Consider the following 6000-nt stretch of genomic DNA (forward strand, 5'->3'; position numbering starts at 1 on the left):
TTGAGGTCGCAGAGGCGCATGCGCAGAAGTGCGTGTATTTTTTTTTTAACTTATCACTGATATAAGCCAGACCGGTCATGCAATATACTTTTATTTAAATGATTCAAGAGCTGTGTCCAGTTACACTGGGCCTGGTACCTGATTTCCTCTCCTCAGGCCATCCTCTGTTCTCTCATGGCTAGTGTCCGTTCCTCACGGGCCTGATACTGTCTCCAGTGTCTCGTACATAGTGTCTCATACATTCTCCAGCGTCACACTCACATGGCCATGTGCATTCTCCAGTGTCCCTTGGATAGTGCCTCATGCATTTTCCAGTCTCCCTCACTGAGCCTTAGACATTTTCCAGTGCCTCATCCAAACGGCTTCTTACATTCTGTAGTGTCTCCCTCACAGACCCTCATACTTCCTATATTGTCTCCCTCATTGGGCCCCATACATTCTCCAGGGTCCCTCACCAGGTCTCTTGAATTCTCCACTGTGCCTCACAGGGCCTCATACATACAGCACCAGTGCTGAGGCCTCCTGCAGCACCAAGGCATGGCCTCCTACAACAACAGAACAAGGACAGTCACAACAGCGGCTCTCAGACGTGGCCTTCACAATACTGCATGCAGTTTTTTGTATATTTATAACTTATGGAACTAAAGCCTGCCCTGCAGAAACAGTCCCCATTCATTCTCTCTGCATCCGTTTCGCTGCTCCAATTAAGAGTTTAAATACAAGAGAAAGAGAGAGAGAGAGACAGAGAAACAAAGAGTTGGCATCACTGCAGGTGTGGTGACAAAGTGGGAGGTTGAAAGTGAATATGGAAACTTCAGTGTGCCCTCCAGGATCTCACTGAATCCCTTCACACAACCCCTGGCGCTGATGACCTCAGTTACGGCTGTCACCCTCACAAGGCCCGGACCAATCCTTGACTCGGCTCCAACCCAAAAACAAGCATTGGCATAGCCAATAGGTCTCACATTTGGGACCTTATGAGTGTTTAGCTGTGCAACAGCTGATGTTGTTGCACCAAGGATATTGTGCTGGATAACTAAACACTTATAAGGTCCCAAAGATGAGACCTATTGGCTTTGCAAATGCTTGTTGTTATTTGCAGCTCATAAATTCTAACCCTTCTAATATAGCACAGTGAGCTTTAAGGGCATGTGGCTACTACACCTTGTAGCCCTCACTGTCTCATGTGACACATCTCGCACATTGATTTACACATATATGATTTGTTGTCAATGTATAATGTGTATGTGTGATGTAAAGTGCTCGTACACCCTGCATTTGGATGAGTAACACTATAGACCTATAAAAGAAATAAAACAAAATAGTGGTATTTAAATTTGTATTTGTGTAAATACTGGGACAGACCAACACATCTGACATTCTTACAGTGCATGCAAATGTCTTATATACAGGGACTGAACAAAGACAAAAGTATGCCTCTCTTAACTACTGTGAAGTGATAAGCTGTGTGCCTTTGTTTCCCCTCCATTGCATTTTGGTGTGAGGCTCCTGATAGCGCCATGGTCCTAAAAGGAAAATACCCATCACTCACATCCTCAACATAGGCAGTAAATAGAGGTAGAATTGGGGCCCTTCAGACCTTTGCGCACCGGGGCCACGGCACCTGTTGCACTATTGATAGCTACGCCATTCCAATGAGCAACATGTGCAGGTGTGGGCTCAGCTGTGAGGGGCAGCGGGTGTATGCACCTCCCTGACCTCCACAGGTCACAGAGCAGGGAGGTGTGGGCGCGTCAGTGGTTATCTGCTTGGATGGGTAAGGGTATCTCTGCAGGAAGCATTATGGGAAGGTGTGCGCGCGTGCCTGCATTCAGCAGCACGGGCAAGTACTGGCACCTCTGCATGAAGCAACATGGACAGGTGTGGGAACCTCAGCAATGAGCAGAAGAGGCACGGATGGACGCCTCAATAGTAAAGAGTATGGGCAGGTAAGGCCACCTCTACTATATAAGGTTTGCATAGGGGAGTAGCGTGGGCACGTCTGTGCCGCAGAGCATGTCGTAGCCGAGGCAACTCGGGCTGCACTGCAGCCTCTGACATGGGCTGCATACCAAGTGTTGCCCCCTTATTCATTTGATCCTCCCCCACTATGCATGGGTGACATCCTTTGACATTTACCAGTCACCGGATCGACTCCTCCTCCCCGCGCTCTGGAGGAGAAAGCCCTCCAAAATTCAGGAGCTGGTACAGCCCGTGTGTTCTCACTGCACCCACGGGTCATTCCACAGCCGACTAGGGAGTTTCAAATCCACCGACCAACTTGCGGCAGGACTGAGATCGACAGCGGTCCCAGGGCACACGAGGGAGGGAGTCACAGACTAGAAAACAGCAACTCTGCCACAGACCACTACACTGCAGAACAGGGCGCAACGCAGTATCCTCCATTGGAACAGAGAAAAACAGACAATTATATTGTGACAGACCATCCCTAAAGACAAAGAGGCAAGGAGCCACAGGCTACACCCCGCGGTTGCCTCCCACAAAGTCACGGAAATACAGACCACCCCACGGCCATCAAGCGTGCTACAAATGCAACCCCCAGATCACCACACAACCACTGATGCACACCGGCCGCCGCTGACAGACACAGAAGAGCAGACCCACAATCAAGCATTAGAGAGCACCCTCCAACCGTCCACTGAGACACAGAATCACAAAAAAGCCAGGCAGAGTCACAGGACCTGGGACCGCTCTACAGCAAACCACGGAGCAACAACCTGCAGCTGAGACACAGGTAGAGACGGGGAGAGTTGTGTGTGAGCGAGAAAAATATACACAACAAAGTGTGTGAGGAAAGACAACATATCATTGAGGAGAGACAGAGATAGGGGAGAGGGAGAGTAAGTAAAAGAGACAGAAAAGAGGGCTAAAGGAGAAGTAAATAAGCAGAAGGTTGAGAGGAATGGAGGATGTAGGGCGTGGAAGAGAAAAAGATGAGAAAAAGACAAATAAACAAATAGAGAGAGAGCGAGGGAGAGATAAAAGGGGAGTTGAAGGGACATAAAAGAGTACGAGAGAGGTGAGCGAGGATGTGAGAACCCGGAAGAGCGGGCTATACCAAAATAAAGAAGCATCCGGCAGCAGGGGGGAGAGATGGGTGGGCTTGCGTCGGATTCCCTTGCGGGAGCGAGCAGCAAGATGCGATAATTGCTACAATATGGCGCCGCTTGCTCCCGCAAGGGAATCGCCAAACGTGCACGCGTTGCCATTTAAAACAATGCAACGCATGCAAGTTTTTGTCTAAAAAAGTGAAGCGACGGCTAAAGGTCTTTCCTATGGAGCCCATGCGTGCTGCGTAGGCGAGACCTAACCAGAGGGGCCAGAGAGAGGGGTTCTAGCATTCACGTTTAGAATGTAACAGATTTTCCCCAGTCAGGTGTCTTGTAGTGAAAGTGTGAGGCCTCACGTAACTCTTGTGAAAATGTGTGAAATTTTATACAAATTTAATGAGATTACATACAATTATTCTTTTTGAATGAAATTTACTTGGCCGGTATCTCATGTGACTTTTTTAACATGAGCGCACACTTCGATGAAAAAGGATCTAATAAGTTACCGGCAGGAGATTGGTTTGAGAAGCAAACATAACTCAGAACATATTTCATGCATAAACCAGTCCCATAGGTAAAGATTAAGCAAAATTGCACGAAGCAATATTTTGAGAATTCGCAAACATTTCGAGAAATTTATAAAAATATGCAAAATTTAGAAATCATGCAAATTTGGATGCCTAATTCACATTTCTCCCAGGCCTACTGATAGTACAACTTTACTCGAAGGTAGTACACTTTTTTTTTTCAACCACGCCCTGCTCACCATCAGGAAAGACCTGGAAACTGACCTTTCCAGCCCAATCATAGAGACCTCAGGGCCTCCCAACATCTGTGAACCAACTGATGTAAACAACATGTTCTGACAGTTTCCCTAAATGTCAGATAAGGGATGAAGCATGTCTTTTGTCGCAAGGAGTCCTGCCTGCAGTGAGATCTTGCGCAGTGGCGGAGTAAAGGGCATGATGTCTCAAACAGAGAGAAGGCAGGAGGACTGCTTCTCTGGAGATAGGCCGAGAGCTCTCACAAAGTACCAAGGCCACTGGTAAATTATGCGGCAGGTGAGAGCCAAATTATGTGACAGGGGGAGTAAATTATGTGGCAAGAAAAGGCAAATTAAGCGGCACATTTTCTAATAGTACTACAACTTTATTTGGTCATTTTTAAATTTGGTAACACTGTCTGGGCATTGTACAAGTTTAATACCCAAATATAGCAATAAGCAAAAGAAAGGTGAACAGTCTAGCTTTGCAATGGGCCTTCCATTGCACAGCAACAAGTGTTGCTGTATAATTTTGACCTGATTGAGGTAGAAACTATTTTTTTTTGTTGTAGCTGCAGATTATGCGGCAGATGGTGGATTATGTGGCAAATGTGGAAAATCTATAATTATGCTGAAATTGCCGCAGCTTCAAAATCGCATAATTCCAGTGGCCTTAATCATAGAAAGAGAGATTGACATGCCAGGCGCAGCAGTTCAGTCTTCGGGAGCAAAGGAGGGAGGTCTCAGCTGGCACAGTATTGAGGTGTCTCACAGCAGTGATGAGAGGCCGAGCGCTGTGAAAAGAGATGACACAGAGGCCGAGAGAGGCCCTGCCCATGGAGAGGGAACGTGGGTTTCGTGCATAGGTGAGAGGTCTGGCACTACAAGAGACACACAGGTCTTGCAAAGCGAGGGGTCTCGCTGCGATGGTTCTGGTACTGTGGCACACGAGGTCTCTCACCAAGTGAGAGGTCTCAAAAGGTAGTGAAAGGCCTCGTCTGGCACGGTGGGGCCTCACAGAGTGACAAGCGCCCTGGAACTGTGAAGAAGCGCTGACTGTCCTCACACACCTAGCCTTTTCCTGAAGATCCCAGCTTCCGGTAGAGACAACACACAGCTGAATTCCTTGTAAGTTTCTTTAAAAAGTAAAAGCGACAAAAATTGAAACGACTGAAGTTTTACAGGAGTTGGAATAACAACTTCATGACTTCCAAAAAAGACTTCAGGGGGCCACGTTGCAAAGAAGAGGGGGCGACTTCACAACCCCAGATCAAAAGTCCCCTTAGTGCGCTGCCCGAGCACCCCCCGGTGCCAACAAGTTCTCGAACACTTTAAATCGCCCAGCACTAGCGCCTGGAAGCCAATCCGCCGGCAATGAGCGCTACAGAAACTTCTCTCTGAGAAGTGTTGGGATTACGAGACACAGCAACAAGTGTTCCCCCGCCGGCTTCCGGGCCTCCCGCCCCTCCAGTCCCCTGGCCCCTCACCTGGGATCTCCTCCGTCCTTGCAGGGCCCGGCCTCAGCCCGTTCGGTACACGCAGCGCCCCGGAGCTGGGCTCATCCTCCAGGTGTGGCGGCGGCCGACGGCCTGGCGCTTCCTGGTTCGGTTTTTTCTCTCCCTCCCTCCGGCCGGGAGTCGGGTTTCTGATTCCCTGGCACCTCGGCGAGCGAGGCTCCGCCCCGAGGAGGGAGGCCGGGCGAGGAGGGCAGGGCCAGCGCCGGGACCGGGAAGATAAGTGCACATTCCAGAGGCGGCACTCCCTGCGCCTACCCCCGGGCGGCGCACACGGGGACTCCCGGCTCAGAGTCCTCCCTGGCTGGCACACGGGCCCTGCTCACAACTGGCACAACACCAGGTCTCCCCCTCCTCCCACACATACAAGGGCAGGGGTGGCACAGAAGGCCTGCGCAGGAACTTCAAGAAAAGTACACATAATAATGGAGCCAAGCTGTGCGCACGGGAACTCCCGGCGCAGAGCCCTCCCTGCAGACGCGGGTTGTGGCCCTGCTCACATCTGGCACAGCACCAGGCCTCTCACACACTTTTAAGGGCAGGGGTGGCAGAATCGAATGCTCCGGGACTGGGAGAAAAGTACACATTGGACTGGAGGAAGCTGCACACGGGAACGCCGGGAGCAGAGTTCTCCCTGCTCGCGACTGGCACA

General features: G+C 50.0%; 1 protein-coding gene across 2 annotated transcripts in view; it reads right to left on the reverse strand.

Annotated features, from left to right (window-relative positions):
* The window catches only part of FAM83H (family with sequence similarity 83 member H), a 228231-nt gene extending 222742 nt beyond the window's left edge, over positions 1–5489 (reverse strand). For both annotated transcript variants that reach the window (XM_078686617.1, XM_078686616.1), the window contains exon 1: positions 5322–5489. The gene's annotated coding sequence lies outside the window, so the exon portion shown is untranslated. The remainder of the gene's footprint in view (positions 1–5321) is intronic.
* Between the last annotated feature and the right edge of the window lie 511 nt (positions 5490–6000).

The sequence above is a fragment of the Lissotriton helveticus genome, chromosome 4_1, assembly GCF_964261635.1.
Source record: "Lissotriton helveticus chromosome 4_1, aLisHel1.1, whole genome shotgun sequence".
NCBI classification, from domain to species: Eukaryota; Metazoa; Chordata; class Amphibia; order Caudata; family Salamandridae; genus Lissotriton; species Lissotriton helveticus.